Source organism: Dama dama, chromosome 21, assembly GCF_033118175.1.
Source record: "Dama dama isolate Ldn47 chromosome 21, ASM3311817v1, whole genome shotgun sequence".
Lineage (NCBI taxonomy): Eukaryota > Metazoa > Chordata > Mammalia > Artiodactyla > Cervidae > Dama > Dama dama.
Window position 1 is genome coordinate 11576463 of NC_083701.1, and position 17061 is coordinate 11593523.

At 39.6% G+C, this 17061-nt stretch overlaps 1 protein-coding gene across 13 annotated transcripts in view; it reads left to right on the forward strand.

Moving 5' to 3' along the window:
* The window catches only part of CYRIB (CYFIP related Rac1 interactor B), a 143854-nt gene that overhangs the window by 89256 nt on the left and 37537 nt on the right, over positions 1–17061 (forward strand). For 7 of the 13 annotated variants that reach the window (XM_061123198.1, XM_061123190.1, XM_061123187.1 and 4 more), the window contains exons 3-4: positions 5879–5918; positions 6130–6148. The gene's annotated coding sequence lies outside the window, so the exon portion shown is untranslated. The remainder of the gene's footprint in view (positions 1–5878; positions 5919–6129; positions 6149–17061) is intronic. The other 6 variants (XM_061123202.1, XM_061123194.1, XM_061123201.1 and 3 more) reach the window with 1 other exon arrangement.

A 17061-nucleotide genomic window follows, 5' to 3' on the forward strand; every position in this document is an offset into this window, starting at 1 on the left:
GTAGAATCTTTAGGTTGGCATGATCACAGTACCTGTTGTCCACAAATGCATCTTACAGTATGTTTATTGCTGTGTGTTCCAAAACATACCTGAGTTTAGGTCTTAGAGAAATCCCATTGTAGAAAGTCCAGTAATCAGGGCTTGGTGATGACAGGAGCCAGGAGATCAGTGAGAAGGTTCTGAACAACATTCCCAAAGCCTAGTGATCATCTTTATGAAGCTACTGCCTCAGGCTTTCCAGTTATGCTGCTGTGGTTTATTATTTAAGGAATCGTCATAATTTTACAGAGGATGTTAATGGGAAAGTGACATTGGGTTGCCCAGAAAGTTTGTTCAGGTTTTTCTATATGGTGTTACAGGAAAACTCGAATGAACTTTTTGGCCAACCCAATATTTACTTTACAAAAAGTCACAATTACACAGAGGAATATTATAACTTACTGCTTGAACAGTTTCCTGAAAAATAATTTTCCTGCTCATTCCCTGCCTCCCTTCCCGTCTCCCTCTCTTGTGACTCTGGGCAAGCTACTTCACCCTTTAAAGCCTCATCAAGGAAAAGAGGCAAATAATTTTAATCTGATTAGATTGTTAGTCTTCAGTGAAATAAATCATGCACGGTGTGTCTCAAACACAGTAAGTGCGTATGAAATGGCAGCCTAGTAGATCGTTTTTGAAGACAGTGCCTAACTTTATCATATGCATTTATTATATACAGTGTCTGAACTAGGAATTCAAAAGTGACAGTGATCCTCTTAAAAATAAGTAAGGCCTTGATAGAAAAACGAGAAGGGACTAGTTTTACAAATGCAGAGTAAAAAGAGTCAATGTTATTTAGTGGCTCAACAAAAACACTGTGAAAGAAGGCACCATATTGTATGTGCATGTGCAGAAACACACTGTGGTGTGTTTTTACTTTTCAAACAGTGAAGTTCATGTCCAGGAGGCATGGTTCTGGTGGCATTATAGATTGAGATGTATCTTTGTAAAGCAGTTTGGTATTAGGTATCAAGACCTCTACATATCATAAAATATTTTAACTTACATCAACAAAGATTTGTGTTGGGTATAGCCAGGGTAATTCTTCAGATTGTCCTCTGCAGAGAGGGGCCACATCTGTATGTCAGGCACAGCACAGGAATGCCACCTTTGGGTCATGGGTAGGTTTGGGGATCGGGGTCTTCCCGCCGCACTGGAGCAGCGGTCCCCTCAGATTGTCCTCTGCAGAGAGGGGCCACATCTGTATGTCAGGCACAGCACAGGAATGCCCTTTGGGGCCATGGGTGGGTTTGGGGATCGGGGTCTTCCCGCCACACTGGAGCAGCGGTCCCCTCAGATTGTCCTCTGCAGAGAGGGCCACATCTGTGTGTCAGGCACAGCACAGGAATGCCCTTTGGGGCCATGGGTGGGTTTGGGGATCGGGGTCTTCCCGCCGCACTGGAGCAGCGCCCCCTGGTGTGTAAGCGCAGCAGCGCCGGAGGCGCGCCTGGACTCGGGTGCTGAGGCCCCACGCCACACCAGTGCACGCAGCAGAGTCTGGTTCTGGAAGAGCTTAAACTCGTCTCTGTCTGGTCTGTGTAGGCTGGGAAGGTTGTATCTTAGTTTAGTGTGGAACTGCTTCATCACAGTTTATTAAGTTTTCTTTCTTCACTGCCCTGTGATGATTATACATTCCTCCCATGGAATGTTCTTTTTATACCTTATACCTTCTTTTCCTTCTTGCCCAGATTGTATTCATTTTCCAAAATCTGCTTCAGCTACCAGAGCTCCATAGCGTCATAAAATCTTTCCTGATACCTGATTTCCAGGCTCTACTCCTAGCTGGAATTCCGTGATTGCTGCAGCACTCTGTGTAGCTGTTTCTCATGATACTCATTTTCACCTTAAATATTTTAATTGCTATACTAAGACTAGACATTTTTAGAGTGCACCATCTTTTTCATCATGGTATCTCCTAGGGTATCTCTTTTAGTGGTATATACATAAACAGACCTTGTGATAAATATTTGGTGTTGGGCTTTTTCTTTTTTAAACATGTATATACAGTTGAACTTATTCTAATTTCTGATTTCTTCCCCTCACTGTATATCTAACCCAGGGCCAAAAAATTTTAATTTCTGATGAGTAGGATGGATCCATCTCACCTGTTATCCTGTCTCTCAAGAAATTTTTATAGACTTGCATGTTTCCTTTCTCTCAAATAGACACAGAATACCTTGTCAAGTTCTCAGATTTAAAACTTATCAGATATTTGTTGGAATTATGTAATATTGCACTTTTTGTAATATTGTCTGATCTGTGAGTATAATCAGTAGGCCCTTTATTTCGAGTGCTCTTTTCTAAGATAGCTTTTTAAATTGCTCTGTGTATATTAAGGGGAACTTAAAAAAATTGAATTCAGTTATGTTTTATCATATACCCAAGTGGAGGAGAACTGCAACCTAGGTGGAAAAGGTTGGACTTTTCCATGGGGTTATTTCAACACCGTTTATTAATGCAGTTAGATTTATGTACCATCATTTGAAATACTGCAAAGCTGTAAATGTGGCTGACAATGCTCTGAAGTCATAACTCTTCTATTTTATGTTTTGTTGGAGGCAAAGAAATTTTAACACTTATTTGAAGAACCTCTAGGTTTATAGATAAAAGATTGTCTAATTTACATATTATCTAATATTCACTACTTATGACTTGACGTTTGATTTCTAAGGGTAAAAACAATTACAGATGTTTTATTATTTCATGATTTACTAAGAATTAAACAGAATCAATAGAGCTTTTCCCCCATGGTGTTATGTAAATGGCACTGGTTTTTCTTCTGTGGTTTATGCAAGTGGCCAGCCAAGCCACTTGTTTTATTTCTGGGTGGCTGCAATAGGTCTTAGGGAAGGAAGTTTTCGTTTGGCAGGAAAAGCAAAAATGTGTTTATTCATTCCATTTGTAGTAGCATTGATCCTCGAGGAGCTTGTGAGAAAAACCAGAGTGGTTAGGCTTTGAACATAAGTAGCTCCCGTTCATCTCTTATCTGATCGAGGAAAGTATAACAACAGATTAAGGATTAATAGTATAGCAGCAATTAGAAACAGTACAAAGTTCCGAAGCAGAAGCTGCAAACTGATGGTTCATCAACCAAATACAGCCCTCAGACTCTTTATTTTGGCCTACTGAATGTTTCCAAAACTTACTCAATTACTTCATAACATCTCAAAATGGTTTTATATGAGTACCTAGCAGTGGATCACCTGCCTTTTTAGCCTGACTTGTTAGTAGCTGTGGCAGTCTATAGACAAAGCCCCAGTTAGAACTTCCAACACAATCTCAGCATCTCACTTTGCACCACCTGTTCTGGAGGTTCTTGAATACAGAAGTAATAGTAGATCTAATACTGTTAATGCAGCTCAGCCTTCGACAGTGAGTAGATAGGAGGTAGAATAGAGAGCATGAAGATTGTAGGTAGTGAGAGTTTCAGTTGAAAAGGGATACGTGAGAAAGAGTAATTGCAGAGAAATCCAAGGTTTTTAACTGAGCAACTGTAAGGATAGAAGTGTCATCAAATGATGGGGGAGACTGTGGGTAGGTCAGGCATGGGGAGTGAGATGAGGAGTTCAGTTTTGAACATGTTAAGTTTGAGCTATCTGTTAAAACATCCTAGTGGAGATACTGAGTAGGGAATGCTATGAAAGTGCAGAGATGGAGAAGTGTCTGGACTGGATAAATAAATTTGAGCAAGTTTTAGATTTTGCTAAATTTATATTCAGAAAGTTATGAGATAGGATGAGGTCACAAGGAGAGCAGAGGACTTGCAACTGAGTCCTGGGACATGTCAGCATTCAGGGATTTCAAAAAAGTTCAGCACAGGAGATGAAGAGGGAGCATCCAGTGAGGTGGGACAGAAAGGAAAGGACATATGGTGTCCTGAAGGACAAGTGTCTAGACCTGTTTTCACCTCCTAAAGCAGAGCCCAAGACAGGGACTCTTCAGACAGGTGATTTCTTGGGGTAAGTGTTCATGAGAAACACAAGTTGGAGAACTGGGGCAAGTGAAACAGAAAAGGAAAGTCAATCTAAGGGAGTATTATTGACCTGGTCACTTCTGTGAGCATTTGGGCTTGATCTTGAAGAAAACCCCCTGAGAAGATATGAAGAATACGCCTATTGGTGGGAGGAGGAGGGTGTTTGTCTACCAGACTTCATCTCACCAATGGCCAGTGATTGCCCAGGCTCTTGGTATTAACACCTTCATACTTCCAGGTTCATTATGACTCAGGATGGCCTAAGAGTTCCTGTAGGCGTCTCTTATTGCAAAGCCTCTGAGCAGGAAGTGAGCCCCCCCAGTGCAGCAAGCCGCTAAGGGGAGGCGCCTCCGCTGGAGTGCAAACGCGAGGCGGGGCGGGAGGGTGTCCTGTGCAGCCCGCCATTAGGTGCTTGCCGTTTACTTCCAGCTACTACTAAGCTTTCAGGATGGTGGCTGACCACAGTTTCTACATCAGACTTACGACAGCAGGCTTAGTGGAATGACGTTCTTTAGTTCAGTCAGCTACTAAGTCTAGATTGTCCTCACCTTCAGCCAGCACCCTTCAACAGGCTGAGGCATTTTCCTGGTGGAGTGACCCAGACTTTCCTCCCCAAGGGATCAGCGCCTGTGGTTACTTTATGCTTTCTGGGCTGTGTTGCGATAGTTGTCCATTTATGGTTGTCAGTGGGCATGGCAGCCTCGGTCCCATCCCCTGGGTTCTCTGTACATTGTCTGTTGTGTAGGAGCCGCCATGAGTCCTCATGGTGAGGGGTCAGTTTACAGGACCCTCTCCCATTATTCTCCTGTTGGTTATTGCTTCAGAATTCTTCTTGTATCTCCTGACAGAAGTGCCTTCCCTTCTCCCCTAGAATCAGAACTTTTAATTCAGTGAACCCTAAGGTTGCCAATCTACTGTTCATCTTTTGGTTCCTATATATGTATAATTTTCTTTCTTTCTTCCTTTTTTTTTTTTTTTTTACTCTGTCAGAGATAGCATCACATTTCTACCTAGGGAAGAGTGTGTCAGATCATGTACCACTGGGAAAACTGTGCCCAATTCCCTCAAGATGCTACCAATTTTTTATACATAGGAAGTTTTGTTATATTTGTTAATCTTGGACTCTTGGGTTGTACCAGATAAATAGGGAAAGAAATCTTCTCATAAAAGTGGTTAGTTACATTAGTCAAATATTTCCCCTCATTCTATGTGAATTCAGCTAGTCATAGGGCTATAGTTGTTCTTAGTTGCAAAGTTAAATTCATTCTGAAAACTTTATTTCACCTAAAATTATTTAATAAGGCTTTGAAATAGTAAAACCAGTCCTTGAGAGGACTTTGTGGTTCAGTGAGTTTAGCCAAATGTGCCTCTGTCATTATTGTCATGGAATATAAGGATCTTAGTACTTGTAGTAAAACTGATTTTCTAATACATTGAAGCTGAACTTAAACTTTGATAAGAATATAGAAACATGCCTCTTTTGATAATTTTACAAGAATAAGGAGGAATTTCTAGTTTTTTCTCTTATCATCTGAGTAAAGAATTTATTTTTTTTCTCTTGCTACCTCCTGCTTTATAAGCTATGATGAGAACTGAGTACTTGGTACACCTGTTTGTCTTTGAATATCTTGATGGTGACAACTAGGGTATATCACTTACTGATATTTCTCAGGGCTTAAGATAACGCCTTAGTAAGTCCTCCATAAATAGTTGTTGAGTTAACCCAAGAGGGGAAGGATATGGCTTATACATGTGATATATGATAGCATTGATGAACTTTGTGGTTAAAGTTAGTTTTAATAAAATTAAACTTTGTTTTAAATTATAATAATGTTTTAGACTGTCTTCCTTTTTCCTTTCTTTAAACAGATAAGAGGGACACGAACAGAATCACCAGCACTGGCTGAAGGTAAATATGTCTTTGGGGGAAATGATTATTCAAATACACGTGAAAAGTTATGGTTTAAATGAAAAATGATCTGCTAAACATAATTTAAGGAAAAATGTTCTGTGCCTATTATTGAACTGCTAAAAATGTCTCTAGGAAATAACCTATATTGTTTAGTTTCTGGCTTAGAATGGGAAGTAATGTAGATTAATTGGAACTTTTTTTTTTACAGCTTCCTTTCAATAGGAGAGGTATGTGTTTTTCCTTGAATTCCTTTCTAAGTCATTTTAGCTATCACCAGTATAGTTGAGCAGGAGAAGTCCAAGCCATAGTTCTAGTAGTTAGAAATAAAATGTATGTGTATATTTTGAAGCTAGCTAGAAGGAAAGACATTTTTACATACTTTCTTAAATATAAGAATTCTACCTATAATGGATTTTGGTCCTTTTATAAAATCGTAAAAGTTAAAGAACACAACAGCAGCAGTAAATAGTCGCTGTTAAAGGGTCCTGAGCACCTAACCATTTACAGTCCTGTGATTGTTCTAATCATAACAAGTTAATAGGTATTTGAAAATTAATTTTTCTATAGATATACTTTGTCTTGTCTAAGTGAAAATGATCAGCTTAAAAGTCCCTTTCTGTTTTTTCTAATCATAAGCAGGTATTTATATTTTAAAACTCACTTATCATTTTATTATAATGGATATGATTATGACAGTTATGGTCATTCTTTGAAATTGTAATCACATCACCCACACTCTGTTATAGGGCAGGGGTTACCCCCCTTTTATTTTGTTGTTGTTTCATGAATTCTAATAATGATCCATGATTTTGTGAAGTAAAATGCATAGAATTAAAAAAGAAACCCGTTATCATTGCAATACAGTTAACAAATACTAAAAATACAAATTTTTGATCATTATATATGCTTCTCACATTAGAGAATAAGCTTTAGTGACAATTTAGTTAAGTACTGTAATTTTAAATAATGATAAAAATAAATAAAAAAAATAATGATGAATTTGTAGTAATTGTAATATGAAAATATCTGTGATTTTTATCAATGACACATTCAATAGATATTTCTAATCCTACTGTGGCTTGTTGCCTATAATCCTAACTGAAGGAATTGCTAAATTTCACATAAAGGTTAGTAAGAAGTTTCCCATTCAGGTTCACAGATCACCGAATTCTCTCTCTGAACCTCAGATAAAGAACTCCTATTAGTGAAAAATCCATTAGACCTTTCTTTCTCCATCATGTTTGAGTAAGTGTAGAGTTTTTTATGTCTGTATAACTAATCTTAAAGAAGAGTTACACATCCATTCCTTAGGAAATATCCTAACAGAAATAGCTTTGAAAAAACTTCTGTTTACTAATTAGTAATCACAGAAACAGCAACATAGTCTGTAGAAAAGGGAGTAGAAGAGGAGTTATACCTTGGAGAGACCCTGCCTTCAGAGAACTCACATTCTAGTTCAAGGAATATGAAATAAACATGTAAAAAATAACATATCAGTTTTAACATATCAGTTTGAGATACTTAAAGTTTAACACAAGAAATGTCATAATTGTCATAGGGAGGATGCCAATAGTAAGTGCTCTGATGTTTGTGTTACCAAAGCACAAAAAAAGGTCAAGACTTGTAAAATGTCACCAAGTGTCTGCCAGTTGCTTTTTTTGAATAGAACATTTGTGGGGTTTTTGTTTTGTTTTGTTTTTTTTCTTTTTTGGTTGTGGTCCTTTGATTCTTTCTATCATTGTAATCTGATTCTGATACCATATTTTAAAGATGTTCTTAAAAGCCACGCTGTCAAGCAGCACAGGGATTGTTTGGTTAGTTTGGTTCCAGGAGGCCGGTGAGAACTGGGACCAAGGAGGAGAAATTAGCAAGTTTCAACTTCATGCAAGTTTTGTGTGGTGGTTGAGAATGGGCTTCATGTCAGATTTAGTGTGTCATTTGATTATTGGCTGAAGTTTCTAAAAAGTTTTAAAAAATTGACTCAAGTCTAGAAAGGTATCATTTGAAAACAGAATGACTTCCTCTTTGGATGTACTCATGCAGAATAAAAGTATTTAAGCAGAGACTCGATTACAGCTTGGCATAAACAGATGTTGTAGAATACGTTCTTACTAAGGTTAGATGGTCAAGCTTGAGTCTTCCATTTTAATGCATGTCTTAGTTTGGGCTGCTTTAACAGAGGACCACCAACTAGGTGGTTCATAAACAACAGAAATTTATTCCTCACTGCTTTGGAAGCTCAAAATCAGTCCAAGGCCAGTGTGGATGGTCCCTTCCTGGTCTAAGATTTTCTTACTCGTTGATGATTGGATATTAAGCCTTTCTGTCTGGTATCTTTCACTCCTCACGGTGACTGTTAACGTTATGGAGAAACCACAGGGACGTCCCTGACGGTCCAGTCGTTAGGAAGAGTGCCTCAAGTGCAGGGGGCAAAAATTTGATCCCTGGTGGGGGAATTAAGATCCGAATTTGCTACATGGTACAGCCAAAAAAAAAAGAAGAAACCATAGTCCATCAGAAAAAAAACATGGAATTCTTGCTTCAGAGAATACCTTTTAATTCAAATTATGAGGGAAAGTGGACAAATTTTTTTTTTAATTAAAAAAAATTTTTTTCTAGCTGTGCTTTGTGGCATTCAAGATCTTAGTTCCCCAACCAGGAGTCAAACCTGTGCGCCCTGCAGTGAAAGCATTGAGTCTTAACCACTGGACCACCAGAGAAGTCCCTGAAGGACAGTTTTTAAGAGCCTCTTAACCATTACAGTCATAATGTAATAACTAGAAATTGTTACTTGTGTATATCAAATACTGGCAGATTTCTTTGAGCTTGGAGGTCTCCTGCTTTCCCCCTTTTCTTCCTGCTCTGAAATCTCTGAGGGAAAAGAATGATGGTGGATTCTTATTTCCTCCTTTTCACCACCTTGAGACCTCCTTACCTGGGAGTGAGGCCCAAGTTCCTTGAGAATGAGGCAGAATGTGTATATGTAGTGAACGAAAACGTCTCTGTAGCCCTTACCCTCCCCGCCAAGATATGTTAAAAGGCGATTTGATTTTTCTGAGGATGAATGTTAGGTTTTAGGATCAAGATTTTAAGAATTTTGGCTCTCACTGCTGTAATGCATAAGAACATGAGAAATACCAATGCATATTTGTTCAGAGGTGATATCACGAGTGTTGTGGGAAGATAACATTGATGTCTAGACCAGCTTTAATGTGTTAGCAGTAAACCTTTGCCTGTTAGCCTTGCCCTTAATAAAGTTTCTCAGCTTCTGTGGCAGAGAAGGCAATGGCACCCCACTCCAGTACTCTTGTCTGGAAAATCCCATGGACGGAGGAGCCTGGTAGGCTGCAGTCCCTGGGGTCGCTAAGAGTCGGACACGACTGAGTGACTTCACTTTCACTTTTCACTTTCATGCATTGGAAAAGGAAATGGGAACCCACTCCAGTGTTCTTGCCTGGAGAATCCCAGGGACAGGGGAGCCTGGTGGGCTGCGGTCTATGGGGCCTCACAGAGTCAGACACGACTGAAGCGACTTAGCAGCAACAGCAGCTTTTGTGGAACTTATAGTTTAATTATTCCTTTGTAGGTAGCACATTCCATAAGCTTACCGCCTACTTTGTAAAGTTGCAGTTTGTTTCGTTTGACCTAAAGCTGCACCTTTTACAGATGCCCTTGGCTTAGATACGCTCTTCTTTGATGAACAAGCTTTTTTCACTTGAATTTTAATTCATTCATTAATTGAGCTAATGTTTATTGAGTAGTGACTATATAATAGAATGTCTGATGAAGGCTAGAGTTTATTTAGGAATTTAAAAGATTAAAAAGAATCCCATGAATCTACCAGCCATTGAGGGACTAGAGTATTCCCTAAACCTTTGAAGTTTCCCAGTCCTGTGGCCCTGTGCCTTCCCAGAGATAACCAGTATCCTAGATTTTGTGTTTATCATTCCCTTGCCTTTTAATGTATGTATTTTTACCACATACAGGTATTGATATATGTAATTTTTTCATGATTTCAGAATAGTGGTAGGTTTTAAGAAAGTGAATTCAGAATACTGCTTTTGTTCAGTGGTCATAGTTTTTAAAGAAAAACCTTCATAATAAATCCTGATGAAACAGGTAATTTTGAGTTTCAGAATTTTTTTTTCATGTTTTCCATCATACACTGTCTTATACACTCCTAAGTCACTTACTTAGAACTTTGTGCTTGCCCTTGTCATATCCTGTGTCTGTCCCTGAATGCAGCACACTCGAGCAGGAAGCATTTCTTTGCTTTCTTCTAAATTTGCAACTCAGGCAGCTAATTTGCCTGGTGGCTTAATTTTTAATGGCTGGGTGTATGGAAGAGTACCCATAATCTCTGAATCAAATTCAAAGATGCCAGGACAATCTGATGTAGTATTATTTTATCATGGTTCACTTTCATTTAAGGAGCAATATTGGTCTCCTAATTTATTGCACTTATTGCACGTAACCAGGCATCCTAGTGAGTCTTTTACTTAAAATAGCTTAACTAAGCTTATTCATTTTTAAATACTGAATTTAAGTCTATCCACTAGATGTCAGCATTAGGAAAGGTGTATCATACCATGTGTAGAATCACAGCCAGAAGAAATGTGAGAGGTTCAGTCTGAGTAGTAAACTGACCTGTGTAAAGTCACATATTTTGTGATAGAATCAGAACTAGACATCAAAATCCCCCAATTTTCATTCCATTCTTTATGTCACATAAACGAAGTTATTGGCCTTTTGTTAAAGGCCAATAACTTAACTCCCTGTAATCGCTAGACTAATAAAATATATTGATCTTGACATGTGCTTGTGAGATTTTAGTGCTACTCTAATGATACTTTAGCTGGGCACCCAGAAACACCTAGATCTGCTTCTTGCTCTTTATATTTTTCAGAGTAAGGAGAATCAAAGTGTTACCTTATTAGGAGCTACACTAATACCTGGTGATGCTAGATTAGATAGTATTGGTAAGGTGAAGAATTCTCTCTCAAAGTTATTCTCTTTGAGTTCCTCTGTATAAGTCAGATTTCAACCAGGAAGGCAGAAATCTTGCTAAGTATTTGAAAACAGGAAATTTAATATATGGATTTATTTACACAAGTGTTGGAAGCCCGAGCAGAATGATGCTGGGGTCTGTGTTTTTACATACAACACTTCTGTCACCAATTCTGGACTGTTTTCCAACACCACCCCTGACACCAAATGTGTGGAGTTTCTCCCCCACACCAACCAGTTCCCCACCTCTCCAGGCACCATCTAGGTGTCCTGCACTCTATTTTGATTCTGACGTTAACTGTGTGAAGTGAGTATACACCTCACAGGTTAAGGACTCCGTCCCTGGAGACTGTCCCCACTCCAGATGTCAGGCGCAAGTCCTTGGCCTCCTCTGCCTCTCACTGCCCCCATGAATCAAGGCTTCCCACAACCCCATCCTCACATTTAGTGACCTGCTTTGATCAGTGACTCAGAACTCAGGGGAACACTTTACTTGTTTCAGTTTATTATAAAGGATTTTATAAAGGATACAAATGAACTACCAGATGAAGAGGTGCATAAGGTGAGAGGTCTGGAAGTATCCTGAGCACGGACATTTCTGTCCCCGTGGAGTTGGGCTGTGCCTCTCTTCCAGTGGGTAACTGCATTTACCAGCCTGGAAGCTTTATTATGCAAGCCTGACTGATGATAAGTCATTGGTCGTTGATCAAACTCAATTTTTTTTTACAATTAAAAAATGTTTAATGTCACCCATGACTGTTCCTTTACAGAGAATAGATAATATATTCATTGCAAAGAATAAAATTCCTTAACCTAACATCCAAGGCTCTCTCTGATTCAACATCAACCCGGACTTCAGTAGCGCAGAGTGGCTAAGGGCACTTGGAGGTGGGCTGCCCCGGCCTGAATGTTAAGAGGTCAGGAGATAGGGCTGAAAGTTGCAGCTCTGTGGTCATGCCTTGGTCTTCGTGGCAACCAGTCCCCATCTTGAAGCTAACTAGAGGCTTGCCAAGAGTCAGCTACAAAAACAAAAGAGGCTCCTGCCACCCTGGAAATTCAAGGGATTTAGGAGCTCTGTGTAAGGAACTGGTGATAAAGACCAAGTTACGTATGTGTTATATCACACAAGGTAACTTAGATATTAATGGTACCCACAGGAAATAGCCATCACTTCTAAAGCAAAAGGCAAGAGGTGGATTAGGAAGAATTTAGATGCTTGGAGGAGGAAGACTGGATGCTTAGACCTCTGAAGGGGGCGGCCAGGCCTTTCCCTGCTTCCAGGAGTGCCACAGAAACGAGAACTTGGAACCACAGCTGCCTTTTGCTCACAGGAAGTACTAACAGAACTTGAAAAACAGAAAGAAGGACCTTCTTTCTTCCCACCTTCCAGTTTTTTTTTCATGGCTCCCCCAGACAGAATATACTGAGCATTCAGCTGACAATTAGTCTAGGACATGAACTTTACAGCTTCCTTGTCCCAACATCACAACGCAGATTATAGAAAGATTGGCGTGGGGAGAGAGAAATAGGTGAGTAACCATCACGGCCCACCTCTGACTCCTCAGCACTTGCTTCCGTGTTGAATTAAGGACAACAGTAACAGCAGTTTCATGCTTCCTCTCCGAATGTTTGTTCTTGGATAGCTCATGCTCTAAGGGTTCAGGTGGGAGGGGGAAAGTTTCTATGGATCTAGAATCACAGAGAGAAGGAGGAGTCTCCTTATTTTCTAAGTTTGGTGGAACCAGACATGGGGAGAGACTTGCAGTCCTGGGAGCTCAGGTTTTGCTTAAGCACGTTTACCACAAAAAAGATCAGAAAACAGCAAGGTCAGGAGCAGATGGGAAATATTGGTTGTACCATGTAACGAGCAGGTATTTGTCGCTGTCATTGTCATTGTGTAAGAATGATTCTGTTGAGCAGCTTCTCTTGTTGGGAAGAAGGTGGGGAGGAAAGGGGAGAAGTAGGAACAGGAAGGTGAGTGTGTGATGTACATTTGCAGTACCATCAGGAGAGCAGACAGCGTAATGTCATGTTAATTATTGCAGATGTTTTATTGGCAGACTTGCTTGAGTTGGTTATTTCTCTCCATAATACTGTTGCTCGGAGAAGGCAATGGCAACTCACTCCACTACTCTTGCCTGGAAAATCCCATGGACGGAGGAGCCTGGTGGACTGCAGTCGATGGGGTTGCTAGGGGTCGGGCATGACTGGGCAGCTTCACTTTCACTTTTCACTTTCATGCATTGGAGAAGGAAATGGCAACCCACTCCAGTGTTCTTGCCTGGAGAATCCCAGGGACAGGGAAGCCTGGTGGGCTGCGGTCTATGGGGTCGCACAGAGTCAGACACGACTTAGCAGCAGCAGCAGCATACTGTTGCTCACCTCTTGGGGGTTTTCAGCTTCTTACACAAAACTAGTGTGTTTAATACCATTAACTGCTGTGTTCCTAGTGTGAATTGCAGCTATATCAGAAGCTAAGGAAGAATTGTGATTATACCTCTCCTTTAAACTACTGTGCACCTAACTGATCCTTTAAAGAAATATCATTGGACTCACCTGTCTACAGTCGTTAAGTTAATTCATTAGCTATTTAGTGAATATGAACCCTGCCCTGTATCGAGTATTTCCTTTGGCTTTCCTCATAGCTCAGTTGGTAAATCATCTGCCTGCAATGCAAGAGACCCGGATTTGATTCCTGGGTTGGGAAGATCCCCTGGAGAAGGAAATGGCAACCCACTCCATTATTCTTGCCTGGAGAATCCCATGGACAGAGGAGCCTGGCAGGCTACAGTCCACAGGATCGCAAGAGTTGGACATGACTTAATGACTAAACCGCCACCATGCTGAATATACATTTGGTGAATAATTAATATTCAGCTATGGGCAAAACTGAATATCTTTATTGGGAAGATCCCCTCGAGAAGGGAGTGGTTACCCACTCCAGTGTTCTTGCCTGGAGAATTCCATGGATAGAGGAGCCTGGCGAGCTATAGTCCATGGTGTTGCAAAGAGTTGGACATGACTGAGCGACTGACACTTTCACTTTTCACTATTCACCTAAGGCCAAATCTGAAAATCAGTGTAGAATAAACTTCTGAGATGAATAAACCTGAAAATCTATCAAAATTATTATAATGTAATTAATTGTAATAGATTTAAAAGTTTGACCTATTGAAAACTTTTTATTGTTGTACTGTTGCCAGCTGCTAGCTTACTCCTGGAATCACTTCTGCTGTTCATTTGCAATATTGAATTGGCATTAGCTTTCAAGTGGTTGGTGATGTTGCAGTCTAGAAGCAGGTCTACAAACAGAACTTTGTGCACTGTTTGAAGAAGATGGTGCCTGAAATTATTTCAGAAGCAAACATGCCAAGTGAGATTGTTGATATCACTTGAATTATTTTCAAGTTTCTACTATTTTAGCCTGTACTTGCTGCTTTGTGTAATCTCTTGAGAAATGTTTATCCTTAAACCTTAAACCTAGAAATATTGCACTGCAGTTATGTAACGGCTTTCAAGATAGCAAAGCCCTATGAGTTTCTACCTGCCTTTCTCTATTTTATTCACCAGATTGCAACATTTTCTGTGTAGTCGATTGATGGGAAGGCTTTTTTCAGTGTGTGTCATTTCTGTAATTAGTCTGTTAGATAGAGCACGTGAATTTGGTTATTTCTTCAACAGGCTCCAGCAGGTGGAAGTTATTAGTAATTTTTTTGCTGAAGATGTTAATTATCTTCAGAGTACAATATTGATACTTTTTACAGTAAGGCAGACTTTTAAACATGTGATAACTACTTGGTTGAATATAGTCACAAAGCAATTCTGGACTCTTGTATCTCTGGTAGTTTGTCTTCAGAAGGAGAATTATTAAAGGAATTTTTTATTGTTTTGCTTGTAAAAGCTACAGTTTGTTACATTACATTGTGTAATAGTTTCTGAATACACAACTGAAGAGTGTGAACAAAATGTAAGCTTGTGACTCTTTAATCATTCCTGGCCTTCATCATGTATGTACCATTGTCAGTGAACATGGTGTCATATTTTTCATTACTGATTTTCCATCCAGTTAATTCTGCTTCAGAGTCATCGTACAGGTTATATGAGAATCAGAAATGTCTTGGTAGACAAGTAAAGACAAGTAAAGACTATGCTTAGCTGAGTTCCATACCCACCATTTTGTTGATTTTAAAGATTTTCAGAGGTCTGAATAGCTATAAGATCGAGAAATAGCATATTTAATATTAAGTAAAATTTTATATGTAACAATATATTTCAGGAACATTGTATGATAATATGTAATCCTAAGCAAAAGAATACCTTTTTGCCTAGAATTCATAGCTTGGGTAAATAGAAGAAATTAGTCTAACACTAAAAATGGTCATCTCTAGTGATCATTTTGACAAATTTTTCTCACATCTATGCATTTTTAGTCATAAATTAAAAGAATGGGATGATATTAAAGCAGTCTTATGAAATCGATTGTTTTTTGTTATAAAGAATGAACTATTTTTTCAGTATCTCCTTTTTCTCTTAACGCTTCATATTTCTTTGTGTTCTTTATTCATTTGTTGAGTTGAAGATGATAATGGATATTGGCTTGATTCTGGAGTTTGTCCTCCTCGTAAAATTTTGAGGGGGCACAGTTAACACTCTGATTTTAAGTTTTTATCAGAAGATGTGAATTTCCAAATAGGAGTTTCTTTGGAGGATGTATCATCTAAAGGGAATTAGCATTTTAACCCACACCTTAAAGGTTATTACTGTTTAATGTTATGAATGAAGTTCAGGTTTACAAAGATCAGAATTCCGGTACTGGCCAGTCTCCATCCTTATTTGTAGTTTGGAACCATATTTATGGCTGTGGGAGGATATTAGGTTCTTTGTAAGTTATCTTGGCAAACTGTAATTTTCTTGATGTTCATAATATTTGACTGAGAAGGAAGTAAGCTTTTCCTAAATTCTCAGGTGTTTTTTTTTTTTTCTTTTCTCTTTTCAACTCCAGAGTTTTCAGTTGTCAGTGTTTATTTTGGTATTTGTTTTCTCCTCTTTGGAATACTCTTATAATTTTACAGACACATTTTTATTTCTTGCACCCCACCATCCCCCCACCAGAACCACTGCGCTGGGGCGTTGCTGCTCACAGCTCTCTCCTTGTAGAGAGCAGGGGCTACTCTGTTGCAACTGCGGCGGCTTCTCTGGTTGTGGAGCAGGGCCTTTGGTCCTTGTGGCTCCCGGGCTGAGTTACTCCTCAGATCAGGGATTGAACCCATGTCCCCTACCTTGGCAGGCGGGCTCTCATCCACTGGACCACCGGGAACATTCTTTGTGTATTTTTATTTATTTATTTTTTTTGCTTTTGTTTATTTATTTATTTTTTTCAGTGGGTTTTGTCATCCATTGACATGAATCAGCAATAGATTTACACGTATTCCCCATCCCGATCCCCCCTCCCACCTCCCTCTCCACCCGATTCCTCTGGGACTTCCCAGTGCACCAGGCCCGAGCACTTGTCTCATCCCACCTGGGCACCATCCCACCTGGGCTGGTGACCTGTTTCACCCTAGATAATATACATGCTGTTCTTTCGAAACATCCCACCCTCACCGTCTCCCACAGAGTTCAAAAGTCTGTTCTGTACTTCTGTGTCTCTTTTTCTGTTTTGCATAAAGGGTTGTCGTTACCATCTTTCTAAATTCCATATATATGTGTTAGTATGCTGTAATGTTCTTTATTCTTTGTGTATTTTTAATCATGCAGTTATTCATCAAATATTTATCACTACCTGCAACATCCCAGGCTTTATTCTAGATATGGGGGATAGGGTAGTATACAAAGCAAAACTCCTGTCTTCTTAGAGTTCACCTTGCAGATGAAGACAGACTAAACAGATATTCTAAGGAATGAGGATGTGTTAGGTGGTGATAACCATCAATTTCGGAAGGGGACAGAGAGGAGAAAGAGAGAAGAGGTATGAGGGACAGATTGGTGAAGGAAGCACTCTCTGAGGTGGTCTAATTGAAGCAACAACCGCAGGAAGTGCAGTAGCCTGTCACTTAAAGAAAGGTCTGTGGGCAGAGCATCCCAGGCCAGGGCAAAGCAAGTTCAGAGACTCCAAGGAGAGAGAAGTCTTGCT